The 16782-nt window shown below is 43.1% G+C and overlaps 1 protein-coding gene across 2 annotated transcripts in view; it reads left to right on the forward strand.

The window, feature by feature from the left end:
* Nucleotides 1-16782, forward strand: part of ZNF407 (zinc finger protein 407) — a 350620-nt gene continuing 333838 nt past the window's right edge. Inside the window, exon 1 of one of the 2 annotated variants that reach the window (XM_076330088.1) lies at nt 1-76. The gene's annotated coding sequence lies outside the window, so the exon portion shown is untranslated. Of the gene's footprint in view, nt 77-4225; nt 4300-16782 lie in introns of those variants that run through there. The other variant, XM_076330089.1, reaches the window with a different exon arrangement.

The following is a 16782-nucleotide window of genomic DNA, read 5'->3' on the forward strand; positions in this document are numbered from 1 at the left end:
GCAAACCGGCGAATCTACGGCGCGCCACTTGTGACCAAGATCATCACAAGCGGAGGCGGACGGCTCCCCCCGCGCGGTAAGCGTCGCCGGACGGGACGCGGCCGCTTCGCTCCCCCGTTCAGCGGCGCGGGGCGGGCTGCCGCTTCGGACCCTCGCGGGGGGGGCTTATGGGGCCGCGGGGCCGCGGTTGGCCGGCGGTCGGGCCGGCGTCTCCCCTCGGGCTTTTTGGGCCTCTGTGCTACCGTCGTTTTTTTGGTCCTGGTGGGCGGGCGGCCAGCAGCGCTCCGCCGAGCCAATCCCGTCCCTAGTTCCTCCCCCGCTGCCCGCCGAGTGGCCGGGGCGCCGAGGGCGGGAAGAACGCCCCGCGCGCCCATTGGCTGCCTCAGCCGGCCCGGGCCGCGGCTCTACCCTTCCGCTCTGCCGCAGGCGGCCGGCGGGGGGGGGGGGGGGGGAGGAGAGCGGCGGGATGGGCAGGGGGAGCGGGGAGAGTCGGCCGGGGCGGGGGCGCGCGTGCGAGCCGCGGCGGGCAGGGGCGCGCGCCCCGGCCGGCTGCGTTGCGGCTCCGGCGGGCGCGTTCGGTGGGGGCGCCCCTTTCCCCCCGCAGCGGGGCTCGCCGGGGCCGCGGCGCATGCGCGGGCCGTGAGGGCGGGCGGGGCTGGCTGCGGCGGGGCCGTGGCGCCCGCCGCCGCCGCCCGCGGCTCCCTCATCGGCTGGGGCAACGAGGGGACGCCGGCGGGGGGCGCTGGCTTCGTCAGCTGGCGCCCCGCGGGGACGGCACCGGGCGGCGCCCCATAACCGCTGCGCGGCGGCGGTCGCGCGTGTGCGTGACCGCCGTCAGTGCGGCGTCTGCGCAGGCGCAGCGGGGTGGGGGCGAGTTGGGGCGGGGGCCGGCTCCCGCGCCCCCGGCCCGGCCCGGCTCGGCCCGGCGCCGAGCTGCGGCCTGCGGTGCCGTGGGGTTACGGTGCCATACCCCGCCGGGGCCGTAGCTTGGCCTGGCCCCGCGCAGCCAGGAAGGCGTGACTTTTGGCGTGGTTCGGCTCTACCTTGAATGCTTTTCGCGGCTCAAGCCCCACGTTTTCTTACTTTCCCCTCCTTTCCCGAAGGTCGTTGTAGCGTAAGTGTGGATGAGCTTGAGAAGTTGTGCGGGTGGCAGTGAGCGGCCACGCGTGCGACTGCAGGAGCTTTGTGAGCGTTCTTGCAAGTGGTAAAAAAAGCAATTGTAGCCGTTTTCCCTTCACTCTGCTTAAATCGCCGAACGGAGCGCTCTCTGAGTCACGATCACCTTCGGCACTCTCACGATCTTGCGATTTTCAACATGGTTTTGTCGTCTCTGGGGAGTTGGTCCCCTGAAAGTCCACCCGTCAGATCGCACTAAGGAAAGCGAATTCGCATAAATAGCGTAGCAGTTTCTTAATACGTTTCTAAAAGGTGTGCATCTTCAGTGGAAAAGACCATTAAACCAAAACTAGCTCTTCTAGGTGGCCCATGGGGGATAGGTTATCATCTTGTTTAATTTGGCTTGTTATGGCAGGTTTCCTGTTGCTCCTTCAAATAATTAGTGTGGCCTGTGAACCACAATGTTCATCTTAAATGTAGTGTTAGTTAAGGAGAAAGAAAAGGAAAAAGCATTTAATTTGTGATCTGCATGCTGTAGCCAGTGGTGATCTCAGAATTTGCATAGTTTTAATTCTTGTTTTCCTATACCCTCTTTTCTTCTTTGTGTAGCTGTCCTGATACAGACTTGCAAGACCTTGGGTTTGTCATGTATTCATGTTCATCTATATCATACTCAACATGATGGTAACACCTAGGGAGCAGTAAATAATGGGAATCCAAAAGTGCAAGGGTAATAGGTGGCAGGAGTGATTTGCTGATGGTGCAAAACAATAACAGACTAACGTATAATTTAAGCATTGGATGTAATTCGCTGTGATTCTTACCTTAATAATCTAAAGGTGTGGCCTGTGAAGACTATAAATTTTCTTTTTCCGTTCCTATATCAGAACATGAATAATCAAGATGTTTGCATGAGGCTGGTGCTTTGGATGTTGGGATGTATTATTTTCCCCAGGTCACACCTCTTCATGAAAGATGAAGACAATTACAGGCTTCAGTTTGGTCTCTCCTGCAATCTCCTAGACTATTCACAGCAAGTTACATTCATCATAGAAGTAACATTACAGTCATTCCACCCTTATTTCATAAATTATTTCAGCATGGACATATAATCAGATTGTAGCTTTTATATATAAAATATGGAGCCTGGCAGTAATTGTATAATCCATACATTTTAAAAAAGTCAAATGCACTGATGTGACAGCGTGATGATGGACTGTGACTTCTTCAGTATGTTCAAACATGTCAGTTTTATTAGCGTTTTGGGAAATGTAATTCAAACGACCCGAGTTAAAAACATTGAGCCAATCCCTTACTATTCTTCTGTAGGAACTATTGTATAGTAACAGCATCAAAAATTTCTATTTTATTTGCACAAAAGTTTTCTGTGTTAGAAACTTTTTTAAAACTTAAGCTGTGCTGTCTCCTTTTATAGAAAAACATTACTTGGAGAAAGAAAGTGTGTGAAGCAGATGTCAGTCACAATACTCCATTAAAACCAGCCTTTTGTAATGAAGAACAGCATTTTTGTATTAGTGTGCACAACATCAAGAAAAACATAGCTTTGCTTTGCCTAATTGCCTTTTTACTCTTTTGAATGTATACAGACTTGTGGGTTTGTGCGTGAGCTAAAATTTACAGACACATTGGCATATGAAATGTGGTTGAACTGGAATTGCTGAGCGGCTCCTACATTTGAATTTCCTAAGGTGGTTTGGAACTTAAATATTCTCTTTCTTGGGGAAACAAAAAGGCTGCACTGGATGGGTGATCCATCACTCAAATAAAAACACTGGTTAAAGATATGTCTGGTCTAGTCGTTCATTCAAATTAATGCTGCAGTATTATGGTGCATGTTAAAATTACTATGTTCGCTTTTTAGATTGCGCATCCGGGAGTATACGTTATTCTTTTGAAGCGAGCACGTCACCAAAAATAGGGATTGGGGAGCGAAGACAGGATGACACGACTCAACAGATGTAGTGGCTGCTATTCTTTCGGTGACAACCTTTTTTTTTTTTTTTTTTTTTTTTTTACAACGGTTGTGGTGGTGGGGAAAGAATAGCTGCTCCGTTGTTCACAAAACCGGCCACTAGGCGCAGTGGTCTCTATTCTGTGCTTTCTATTATAGAAGGAGTTAAACAGAAATGGTACTTTAATTTTGACGGATTAATAGTCAACAGCGGGCCAGCGGAGCACTCTCGGCTATGCTCCTACCCCAGGAAGGTATTGTTTTGTGTTGGCCTTGCTAGCTCGGGGTAGCGCAGCCGCCCGGTGCCCAAGGTGCAGCTGCATACCGTGCCTGGCCAGTGGCAGCAGAGGCGTGGAAGCGCCGCTCCCCCCGCAGGAAACGACTTGAGTGGGATGAGCAGAATGAACGACAGCGGTTCTTGGTGGACACAGATGCGTGTGGGAAATGAGCGGTACGCCTCGCTGGTGATGCTTAGCGCTAGTAAGAGGCATAGGATTGACTGTGGATGTCTTGGAGAGAATGAATTAGGAGTAGGGCCGCACGGGAGGTGGCATTGCAAACCGCTTAAATGTTGCCTGGCCCAGGGTGTCAAAGCTCACGTGACATCTCCCTGGTAACGTCGGAGCGGTTTAATCTTTGGTCTGTCTGCCTTTGCAGTGGACATTCTTACGGCATTACACAAAGCGTATGAAAGTTTAAATGAAATACACCTATACCTACTTTTCTTCTAAACTGAGTACATTTTTATTTTTGTCACTTCGGCCTGTGCTAAGACATAAGCTCAGAGTGTTTATTAGCCTGTGTGTATAAAACCAGTGAAGAAGCAAAAAATGTAAAGATGATGAAGTTCTTGCAATCTCTAATTTCTCACCTGCAGAAATTCCAAAGGCGTCTTTTGCTTCGCAGAAAGAAGTTGTATGTTTAAAACAGGGGAACTGTACCTGCCCTGCTGCTCTACAGCTATGGATTCTGGTGATCCTGTTTCTGCCATCTGCCAGTGAAGGGTCTGTAGTTACAGAAGAGTCTATAGCCCATTCTAGGTGTTTTTGTTAAGTATACATGGAAGTTTTCTTATTTTACTTAATTTCAGTTCTTCTGCTGAAGATGAAAGAAGGTTGTGTCCCAAACGTACAAAACGGCAGCAATATATAGCTTTAGAGCAGAAAGAAGTCCAGTTACCTTCTTTCCTCAAAAGGAAAAGGAAAATTACAGTGCTAGCCAATTCACACGCTTCTTTATGAAGAAATAACCTAAGTGCCATTTAGAAAGGGGCAGTAACGATGTTCCAAAAGTAAAATGCTTGTTTGCATGACTCATGACTGCTTTCCAGTCCTGCATTAGCAGAGTTGTTGATTGCTGATTTTTTGCTTTGCTTTGTTTTGTTTTGTTTGTTCTACAGCAGGCTGACCTTTTTTCTGAGTAGTCTGGCCTGCTACTGAACTACTGTCTATGACATTGTGTGTTATACTTAACTGGGCTAGGAGGCTGCAAGTTTTCTTAGTTTCCTTCTGTCCTTAGTGGTACAGGCATAAATTTTAATTGCCTCTGCCCTTCTGAGTCTAAAAATATAAGCTGTTATGTGTGTGTGGCATATGTAATGGCCAAGGCATGCAGAGTAGTTAGGGTCTGCAGTATTTCAGTGTCTAGATCTGGATGTATACATCTCTCTAGATTACTGGTTTGCTGCAAACATATATAGATGCTTTCCTGTTTGGTATATCTTTGTCTCATTGTAATTAAAAAGAAAATTTCTGGCTGTCTTTAGCCCCATATTTGGTATTTCAAAAGTCTCTCTCAAAATACAGGTACAAAGATTTAAAAAATACATATAGATGTTAAAATTCACTGCAATTACAAGGTGTAACAAAACTCATCCAAATAGTAATACTAAGTCATCAATTTATATAGAAATCATTGTTTCATGTGATATTTTTATTACGGAATCCATACAGTTATGCAGTACACAAATATTTCTGTAGGAAACATTCCGGCAAGAAGTTTGAGAAGCGTGGAGGTCCTGACAAAAATTCTAATTTAAGCAAAGACAGAAACAAACTTATTCTGGTGCCATTTGGATGGCCTTAAGAGCTCTGGTATGGCTTTATACTTCTGTACGTGTGAGTTCTCTCTTAAGGCAGGTTTTCAAGCTTGGGCTTGTTCTAGAAGAGCCTGTGGCCTGCACGCGTTTCTGTTCGGTGGGTTAGTGGTTGGGTTTGTTTGCTTTTGGTAAGTTAGCAGAACATGTTTGCTATAAACATTTGCTATAAACGTATGAGATAGTCCACCCAGTGTTGGTTTTAAGACACGCCTCAGCAGGAGGAGACTTGCTTACTTTACCTGTACCGGTGGTATGTAGCATGTTGGCATCACCCACTTCTGTGCTCGAGGGAAAAGCATGAACAGGGGTGACCTAGTGGGCTCAGTTCACGTGAGGAAGCATCAGACTCGCTGCTCACGTGCTGCCTGTGGGGGTTTGGTGCCTCTAGGAAGCACCGTGCTGGCTGTAAGGTGTGTGTGCTGCAGCTGAGTCGCAAGCTTGCGGTATGCCCAGAGCTCACTGGAAGTGCCGGGTTTCCTGCTCGCGTTCTGCACCTGCGCAGGAAATCCCACGTGGCGGAAAAGCCCCAGATTTCCTGGTGCGTGGGGTGCGGGCAGTAAGCTCAAGGCTTCTGAGGAGCATGTTTTGACGTTCATGTGATGCTTAGCATACGTGCCCATCTTTCTCCCCAAGATGGTTCTTGGGCATAGAAATACGTCACTTTTGCATTTTGCAGTCCCATGTGGTCTGTTTACAAGGAGAAAGAAAGGCCTGTTGCGCGCTTGTCTTCCATTGAATGTTTAAGTGAAATCATATGTTACATTTATGTTGGATAGTTCCAGGTACTTGGGAAAAGGATAGCAAACTCCAGAAATACAATGAAGGCAAAATGTTGCTCTGTCCGAGTTCCTTGCTGTGTAACACACCTTCTGCAGGGGTGTATTGACGTTGGATTCGAGACACTGGCTATGCAGCAAGGGCAGCAGCGATCCTTGTGTTTTGTTTTCTGTTTGATTTGTTACTTTTGTCATCTTCACTTCCTGTTTTCAATGCCAATGAAGTAAAGGCTGTTTCTTTTCCTGTTCCCCATGTGAGGCAAACCTAGATTTATCTTACTCTCTAAAGGGAAGGGGGTTCTCGCCTTATGTCATATAAATTGTTAATAGGATATACATTGCTGAAAAGTCAAAATGGAAAAAACAAAAAAATCTGAAAGCATCCGTAAGCTGCAGCTTGTTTGTTTGTTTTGGCAGCTGCAGAATAAAGTGCAATGAATACTAAAAATTACTAGTTTAGGATGTGTATCCTTTACTGGGCACAGCCTGATTGTTATAAGTCACAGCTAATTTTTTTTTGATTGGATCCCATGCTAGCATAATATCTAAGTTCAAAGATACAGTACATAAAAATGTTTTCTGGATGTTGTCTTCAAAATCTGCCAACTTCTTTTCTATTGTTTTCAGTTTTATTGGTACAACAGTGGAATGATTTGAATTGCATTTGTTTTTTTTTCACCCTGTTGTTCGCATTTTCATTTTAAATTATTTACAAGTCTGAGGCTTGGAGATGAGAGCCTAATGAATGCTTTTAAAAATAAAACCTTCTTCTTTAAGCACGTTATGCTTCATGTTTTGAATTTATAACCCAAGCCTTAATGAATCGTTTCCTAGTTACTTTCATCTTAGAATGTATGAGCTGTCCTATTTACAAGTTTTACCTATACAATGGAAAGATAATTCCTGTTTACCTTAAATGAAAAGAACTGTTCTTGTTAACAAGCTTAAACTGCTAATTAGGGGTAATATGGCAATAAATACTATGTCAAACCTTTTAGCAATGTGAAGATGCAATATTTAGTTTTTGGGCCTTTTCCTGGGGCGTTCCATGTAAGAAGACACGTGTGTTGTGTTTTTTGATCTCTCATATATGTATCAAGTTAATGAAAAGTATTTTGGGGAAAACCAGTAGCCTATAGGTCCTTAGAGGAAGCAGGTTTGCTGCTGTTCTACATTTAGGGCGATATGTTGGTGCCCACATACTATAATGTTGCTATAAGCCTTGTTATTGTGAGGCTTCAAATAGATGGCAGACATATGAAAGAACCCTGATGACTTCATGTATATGTGTATGTGGTGTTTTGTTAACAGTTAAGTTATTCTGCTGAAAAAAATAGGACTAGCAGTAGTTGCTTTGTTTTGAGTGTACATTAATGTAATTTAATCAGGAAGGAAAGAAAACCTGGGACTAGAATTTGATGTCATTTACTTGACTATAAATCGGAATATCTCCATTTAGTTTAACAGAATTTTTTCAATTTGCGTCAAAATGATCAAAATCAGAACCTGACACAAGCTCTCCATCTCATAATTTGTGCATACAAAACCAAAGAAATAAAATGGGATTTTTTTTTTTTGTGTCCAAATCTTACCCCAAAAAACAGAGCTTGGTTTTTGAGCAGAGGTTTTGTAATACAGTGTTACTTGTTGGTACCGGGAACTTTGCAGATATATTGTATGAAGAAACATTCTTTTTTTTGGTTGTTTCTGATTAGACTTCAATTGTCAAAGCTACAGACTTGTGAATTTGAGAGCCATTCCAAGTCTAGGTAGGTTGAAAATTCTTGACAAATGTTTTCTTTGACTTCTTTGTGTGTGCCTCTGATGATATCTGCAGAGGGTTGTATGTAGCCTTTGTTCCCTGTCTGATTTTCTTTGTGTTGCCCAAGGAGTTTGCAATAGGGATGGCAACCTGAGGAAGGAAGGAGGGGAAGGGGCTGAAGAGAAAGGTGACGTAGGTCTGACGTTGGAGGTGTCCCTTCTGCCGCTCCGAAGCAGACATCTGATGATGTAAGGAGCTCCTTCTCTCAAAACTGAGGAATCTTACTTGGGTACAAGGTTATTAGGTGCAGGAGACAGTTCTTCGGAGAAGACAAGTGAAAACCTGGCAATGCATTTTGCCAGCTCTGTTTGGGCTACTTGGTTTCTGTTTCCAGGTGAAAAACATGCTGAGCTTTGCAGGTGGAGGTTAACTTGCAGGGATACCTGCTCTTTTTCTTTGTTCACATCGTCCTGATTTTAGACGTTGCTGGTATCAATACAGTGTATTTTGGGGTACACTGTTGAATAAACTTTTTTTGTCAGAGAATGGGTACCTTTGTATTTTGGATGCAAAGGGTAAATACCCTATCAGGGGGTAGATATCGGAGGATGCGGCATACAGGCAGAGGTAGTACATTACACCAAGTACTATAGATGGAGAAGTAGGCACGCTTTCAGGCACACAAGCCTGTCTTCAAATCTGCTGCTGATACCAAGATAACTAAAATATACTTTAAATGAAAACAAAGTTAATCTCTGAAGTTTATACTTAAATGTTGTATGGAAGTGCATAAATGTAAGGAGTGTGTCTTTTCATGGGGTCAAATAATATTTTATTTATAAATTCGTTATAAGTACTCAAAGGTCATTGGACTTTTAATTACAGAGTTTTGGGTGACACCTAATGTAACTGACAGTGCTGAGAAACTTCAGTTGATATCACTGTGGCCATGGTTTCATGTTGATTTTATTTTTTAATTATTTTTCATCCTTGTAAATTAAGTTTCTAAGCTCAATGGTATCTGTTTTGAGAGAGGAGAAATACTTCACATAATATTTAAATTTTGTTTGAATAAACCACCTAGAAAGTGCAGAGAAGAATAATGGTATATTCCCTAAAATAAAATTGCAGTAGGAATTTTGCTTTGTAAAAGATGATGTTCATAGTGCTGGAGGTGTTTAAGCCATCAGAATTGCCAAGCGTAAATAATTACATAATTTCACACTTCCCAGTGAAGTCAGACCCTGATTAAGAAGTTGACAGCCTGAGAGAGTCCGCTCTTTGACAGTGATGTCTGTATTCCCTAAATTTGTAGAGACTGCCTCTAGGAAAACAAGACTGAGCTTTAAATCTTTTATTTTGAATGAGAACCCTTATTGACAAATGGAGAATATTCTTTTTCTTAAAAAAGTTTTCATACTTTAAATGCACAGATATTTCAGCTTTTCCGTGTTCAGCTAGTGTAGATTTTGCTGATACCAGGTCTTCTCGCTGTCTTGGTCCTCACTGTCTTTCAGTATGTTTGATATTCATATTTCTTTTTTATTCCTTCTTCCTTGCTGTGCTTTTTTTCTTCCTTTTCTTAAACAAATAGATAATATGGTAATATGAACTCTAATAGGAAAAAGGCATTGTTTAACTCAGTTGGGGTACTACTAATCCAGTCACCAAATGTAACCATAACACAGCATGCATTTTAATTATTAAATATAATGGAAACTTTGCATTTTAAATCTAGAGCTATAAACCACTTGTTTGAAAATGCACAGTTCAGCACTATGATTTTAGCTTGTAGTGAATTACAGGGCAGTATTCTTTGATCAGTTATTACAAGTTGAAGATTAGTAGCATTCGGTGCTTGTGTTAATTTTGAGAATACATATAAGAGTCACCGCAGGTCAAACTGAAGCTCAGTCCTGTATATTTTTAATGATGTAGTCAGCTGGCTGGATAAAGCAATGTAAAAATGTATAGATAATAGAGTCATGCCAGTCATTCCAAATAATGGTAATTTAAAGGAACGTTTTCAAGACTAGTACTTCCCCAAATTCCAGTGCTTTGTAAAATATGCCTTATTATTAAATGCAATATTTCTGAGGTTTTTCTCTTAGGTACTTATTTGAATGATTCTACAAAATGCTCATAATGCACTTTTGATGTCTTTCCACTAAGTAACAGCTGAAGGGTAGCACAACTAGTATGTGTTTGCTTATGTTTGGTCAATACCTGTTTTTGTAATGAATACATTTTTACTGTAAATAAATGTAATGAATTTTAATAGAAAATCTTAGTGTCAATGCACTTTTTAACATAAAAAATAGAAGTACTCTTAGAGTGAATGTGGATTTTACTGAATCATCATGAAAACTTACTAATCCCTGCATGAGATGTGCAGGCTTGAAGCTGTGCTCTGTTTTCAGAAGTAGGGGACATACTGAGCAGCTCTGGTAGGTTTGGAGGAGGGGGCTTTGCTTAGGTGCCTGCTTCTGGACGCTGGGACAGCTGGCATGCCGTAGGTGCAACATCAAGGCTTTCCAGATTCGTGAGAGTTGAACAGTGCGGCAGTAGCTCAGCAGAGCCAATGTTTTCTTCCTTTTGTCCAGGTTGCTAGGCCCAACGACTCTCATTTTGTGGGTTCAGGACTTGTGCTCGCTGTCTTTCTCCTCTAACTGAGGAGGCTGTCCCCCGTGGGTTGAGCAGGAGCTGGTTTTTTTCTTCTGCCTGTGTATTTTATGTGAGATACCAGTACCTAACTTAGGACTCCAGGTCTCACTTTCTGTTCCAGACATTTTAAAGCTTGGCATTGAACATTTCAGTAGTGCCTGACATCCCTGGTGGATACAGGCTTAAGTAATTTTGGACTGTTGAATTTTTGGAATTGAGTGCAGATTTTTGTTTCATAGAGCCACCCGAACCCTTAGAGCATCCTTGTTGCCTGGTTCAGCTTTCCATTTTCCTTCATCTTTTTCCTTTTGGTGATCTGGCATAAACTCCATAAACTGTTAACTGATTTTACAATTGCAGCCTTTGCTGTTGAGTCTGGTTGTTTTATGGATGTGTTTGTCATAGAGCACCAACTTTCTCATTCTTTCTCTTGCTCCTCACTATTCATCTCTGTTGCAAATCAAATTATGAAATCAAAATAATTACAATATCAATGTCTACTAGATCCTTAAAATTCTTACTTTGTAGTTCTTTTTGCTCATGTACCTTTTTTGAGTGTGTGGCAGGAGGGTGTGTAGGTAATACCTTTCTACCGCGTTTTTTTTGTTTATACATATTTCGGAAATACCCTCTGCTGTCTGTGTGTGCCAGACTAATTTAGTTCAGCAAAGGATCTTCATGCGAAGGCTATTTTTTTTAACCGTGACCATCTCCAAACCTGAATCACTGTGGAGAACCAATGAGTTTGTAAACATTACTCATTTTTATTGTTCCGGGGATAGGTTGCAAACTATGTACATTGGCCTAGTGAACTGTAGTTAAAGAATTGCTGAGAGCGCGCCTTTTCTGATGAATACAGTTAGTTACGGACTAGGTAAAGGCTGCGTTTGAACCCATGGCTTTGGTTTCCTCTAAAGGAAGGAGTGCAGCATCACCTGGGGTAACCATGAGCATCTCTGGACTTCAGGTCTTTGCCACCAGTGACTGCGGGCAGCTCCCCGGTGTAGCTTGCTTGCTGCTCCTGCCAGCTTGACTAACTCACCAGCTGCATTGTGAGAACCAAAGCAGGGGTTTGCTCCCGTGCTACTTTTTTCTATTCTTTCAGACTGTAAAATGGGGACTCTGAAAATGAAGGTACATTTTGCTTTAGTGCTTTTTGTTGTGCTCTAGGGGAAAGCTGAAAATAAGATACTGGTAGTAGGAAATAGCCTAGGTTGTAGCCTACACCTTAAGGTCGTAGGTTGCTTGTCTCTTGTTGCCTTATTTCATGCTTCATTTTGGAATCTACCTTCTCATGTATGAATTGTTTTCCATGCTGTATTAAAGCAAGCCCTTTTTATACCCTTTAATCCTTTGGCTTCCATGAACTTCTGAAGTTTTTTGGCTGCCTTTATCTTTCTGTCGCAGTTTTCATTTCACTATACGTTGTCCAATCTCCAGTTCCTGAATTCTCAAGTCTTAGGCCTTTTAATTGGGAGAAGCCCTTTTTTACATGCTATTTTGTCTATTGTTCGTTTTTAAGATGTGCTGGTTTGTTTTGTCCTGTCTTTTCTCCGACGCAGACTATTTTAATGCTTCTTGCCATTCTCACTCATTTTCAGTGTGTCCGATTCCCAGTTGTACAGGTGACTCCAGGAGATAGCAGTAGGATGGGGAGGTTTTCCTCCCCAGTCTGCCAGCCTGAACCTGGCCCAGGTCAGCAGCAGCTGGAGGTCGGTACCTGGCGCCCATCCGCCCAGGGGCTGCGGTGCAGCCAGCTGACCATCTCCTGCCGGTTCCTCGGGGTGGAAGCTGGGTCTGAATTACAGTAGATGGCCCTTATTTACTGATCTAAGTGGCTGAGCATTAACGTTTTTAGTCTGATTGCTTTTCTCCTTCTCTCACATCCTTTCTTGCCTTCCTCCTGGAACAGATTTTTTTTTTTTTTTTTTTAATTTATAAAAGGAAAAGTATACCAACTCTAAATATGAAGTGAATTTTTACAGCCGAGTTATAAATTCCAAAAACTAGGGGGTTTATAATGGAAACGCTTAGGGGGGAGAGGGGAGGGTGCGCTATAATACATATGTAACCTTTTTTGCCTCTCTTTAGTGAATAGACCGTTTAAACTAAATTAAGTAAAGGATATAAATTCTGTTGTTTCAGTTTTTAATATTTCATGGCTGATTTTATAGATAAAAATTACATTTAACAATAAATATGAAGAAGAATTTATACAGCCTGTTCTAGTTTGATATGGAACAGCAAATCGCATTTCTCTGTAGCTGTAAAGAAAATTCATTATAATGTCTTTGGTTGTAAGAGATGGCTTCATTGTGATTAGTTACACTGATAATAAAACAACCTTTTTACAAATGGCACAAGATACATGAGATCTCATGTGTCTGCCTTTTAATAGCATTGGATTTGTGCATATGCTACCTTTATTCTGTAGTCCTTTTTTCATTTATAATTGGGCACTTTTAAACTCTACAGGTTATTAAAAATAGTCTAATATAACTTAATTTTTCATTTGAAGCATTCTAGAGAAGGAGTTATTAATGCAGCTAAGCATTCTTAATTGTTGAGTTTTCAAGATAAAAAACCCCCTAATTACAAAAATGTGGTTTTATGTCATTTTGTTCAATTCTAAGTAACAAGTGTTGAGGATAAAATAATGAAATCTGGATATCTGACATTACTTTCCTAATCCTTTTTAAGCACCTAAAGAAATATCTTGACTTTCAAATGCCCTATTCCCAGTGACTTCAGTTGGATTTAGGTGTTTGTAGGTATTTGAGTAATTTAAAACACAGGTAGTGGCATTAGGATGCCTACTAAGCAGTTGAGAGTCCAAGTGTAGGCATTTGAGGGGGGGAGGATTCTGTGAGGAATTTATAGCCGTTAAGGGGGTATTTATTTATTTTTTCCATTGTACCTGCATTTAAGAATACTTAGATCTCCTTAGCACAATAATGCAGAATGAGTTTGATGAGAAAAGTATAATGGTTGTAATAAGAACCTTTGCATATTTATATTGCTGTGATTTGTGCTGTTACAGGGGTTTAACCAGTAAAATCTTCTGTATTGTTTAGTTTCTAGAAATAATATCGGTTATTCGATTCTGGAAAAATGGTGCATATGCGACAAAACAATATTTTAAATTGTAAATGGAATTACATGGCTACTGTTATAAGTGAATTCCTTTCCTGCTTCACATAAAAAGCGAAAGGATTTGGTGCTTTAGAATGAGGAAGGCTGCAGAGCCGACAAAACAGAAGTTGCATTTGATTATCAAATGTTTATGGAATTTACCGGAAAGTGAAAATCTGAATCATAGTGCTTGGAAAAAATAGGATATAATGCTCGAGTCTTCTGGAAAATACAAGATGGAATGGCACACTTAATATTAGGTTTCACTGTAAAAGACATAAAAACATTTTTGCTCCTGTTGTCTGTAAGCTTTAATTTTAGACTGTTGTCTCTTTTCCATTGATGATTATAGCCAGGAAAAAAAGTCCTGTAGCACTTGTTAAAAGTGTTTTCACAGGACGAATACCAGGAAAATGACTATTGATGATGGAAACACAGGACTAAATATTCTTTTACCACCTGAGAGAAAAACGGGCTACGCCAGCACCCTTTGCTGTAGGAAGCAGCCCGTTTGGCTTGCAGTCTGCTTTCCACGCCCGCATTGCTCCATCAGAGGAATGGGCTAGGTCTGCGATTTGGGCTGCTTGGTCAGATGAGAGCAGAGCACCGAAACCCTGCCCTGTCTGCGGTGGGGAAAACTGACTTTGTGTCCTGGCTGCGCTCTGCCGTGGTAAATCACACGCAGGTCACCCATAAGGGTGAGCTTGTGGTCCCTCAGATCCTGGGGGCGTTTGAGCTGAGCGATAGCCTGCTTAGTAATATGTCAATTTTTTCTCCCAGGGAAGCGTTGGAGCAGGTGTAATTTCTTACTCTAGCTCAGTCTCCGGGTAGGTGCCGGTGGTTGCCACAGAGTATGTTTTCTGTGTTCATTAAAACCTATTGATCTCAGGAAAGTTTGTGGGATTGATTTTAACTCGGTGCTTTTCAGGGAATTAGTAGTATTTTTAGCAATAACACTCTCCTAACTCGTTCCCGAGAGAGAGTGATGTAACAAGGAAATACAGAGGCCACATGCAGAAGTTGCAGTCCTCAGCCAACTCCTGAGGACCCCTTGCCTGGGGAGGCGCCGTGTCGTCCTGCTGCGACCTCCTGTGATGCCGGGAGCCATGTCCAGGAAGGGTCCGGCGGCATGCTGTACTCCCTGCCCAGGAGGGATTTGGGGAGCAGGAGGCAAAGGATGGGGCCACCGAGTTGACCGGCACATATCTTCCCACTCTGTGGAGGAGGAGGGTTGCGGTGCCACCCTGATCATGCCAGCCGATGGCCAGGTTAGCAGTGGCTCTGTGTGGCTGCGGGGCTCCGGGGGGAGGAGGAGACTCCCCTCGCCTTGGGCTCCATCGCTGATATTTCCTGGGGAGCTGTTTGATAGTGTGGGTGCTGACTGGAGATTTGAGTTTGTGATAAACCAACAACTGAAGAAAATGCACTGTAGTCTTGTGTAGCTGTTATATGGTGTGCTTCAAAATAATGCACTAGATACCCAAGTAACAGAAAACTAGTAAGCAAGGTGCAGTTCTTATATATAACAGAATGAAGCTGTATAATTTTTGTAGATATTAGGGAAGGCGTTGGTCCCCAGCGCAACTGTTCCTGACATTGCACTGCATGCACCATTCCTGCAGGAGAAATGAAAATTTTAATTGCCAGGTGAGTCCTTGTTTGGGGATGTACTTGAACACGTGTGCCTCACATCAAGCCTAGGAGGAATCCTGCTGACACTGTGCACATGCTTAGGCACATCGCTAGTTCTGGAAGATAGCTGAATTTCAATGACCGATTTAGGTAGGCACCAAATTTGTTGTATTGAAACAAATAGACGTGGGGGGAAATGGGTACTATTGATAAGCAGTGGCATTTGAAACCTTCATGATAGTTGTTCCCAAAGTATCAGTACTGTGAATGCTTTGGACAACAGGTAAATGGGGGTTTTATAGGTGGTGGTGGTGTCAGCAAGGGGCTGTCCCTTCTCCTCCTCAGTTTCTTCCCTCCTTCAATTCTAGCTGGCTAGGACCCGTCCTGGGGAGGTGTGGTTTTACTGTATGGGCCACGGTCCAAGATGGATGCTACTGAGGCATCCCCGGTCCTTTTCTGCTGGGTGTACAGAGCCCTTTGCTATAGCACTGCCTCCTCCCTCGTTCCCCTCTGCTCTCTGTCCACTGATCAAGAGTGCGTTTTGCTGGGGAGAAGTGGGAGCCTGCTCGGCTTTCAGCCTCTCTTCTGTCATCTGCTGGAGTGAAGGCACCTTTTGTAGCTACGTGGCTTAGCTCCGGTGAAGGGATTGGGGATGGGGAAGGGAAGAGGCTTCACGTTGTGCAATAATAGTAGCTCTTGACTGGTATCACAGGCACCGCAGAAGTCATGAGTAATTTTTGTATCATCTCATATTGCCAGTGCTTGGACTCACGATGCCACTGTCACACCTGTACACCTCCCATTGCTGTCTTGTATTGGTTTCCATCTTGACACAGACAGTGATGGAAATTAGAATAAAATTCAATGGTAACCCCCTGAACTATTTAGAGTGCAGAAGTACGTAGCTTTAAAAGGTGTTCAGCGACTTCAGCTGAAGCATGGGTTTGTTCACCTGAAGGCGAATAACAGTTATTCCGGAGGAAGCCAAGCTTTGCACAGCTATGCATGGTTTAAGTCTTAGTGATGACCATCTAAGGTTATCGGGGAGAAAAAAAACCCCTATGTGTTGCGGAGGAGATGGCAGCACTGTTGTGATTGCTTGCACCTATTATAAGAAACCATTAAGGAGAAAAGGTGTGATTTGACATGCAGCTTTTCCCCTGCATGTTAAGGGTTTATCCCCTCTGTAGCTGAGACCTGTGTACAGCTATCACCTTTTTATACTAATTTCTAATGATGGATATTAATTTATTTTGGTTAGACATCCAATGATAGAAAGAAGTGAAGGCTGCTGCTTACGCTTTGCCGAAGTGTGCTGGAGGACTAACGTGTTGTGGCAGGGATTTGGGGCAGCATCTATAGCATAGAGACCTTCCAAGCGCACCCTGGTGCGAGGCAGCCCTCTGCTTCCACTCTGCTTCTCCCCCATCGCCCTCTGCCTTATTTAAGCAATCAAGCTGGAAGACAAAAACTGAAAAGAAAGTCTGGGTTTCATATGTCTCATAGGATTGAGCTGAAATACTTCCAGTGTGCTCACGTCTATTTTATTGTACAGAAAACCAGGTTTTGTCTTTATAGAATAAGCTAATAGTTCAGATTGTTGAGTATGTCTACATGCATTAATACCGAT

The sequence above is a fragment of the Aptenodytes patagonicus genome, chromosome 2, assembly GCF_965638725.1.
Source record: "Aptenodytes patagonicus chromosome 2, bAptPat1.pri.cur, whole genome shotgun sequence".
Lineage (NCBI taxonomy): Eukaryota > Metazoa > Chordata > Aves > Sphenisciformes > Spheniscidae > Aptenodytes > Aptenodytes patagonicus.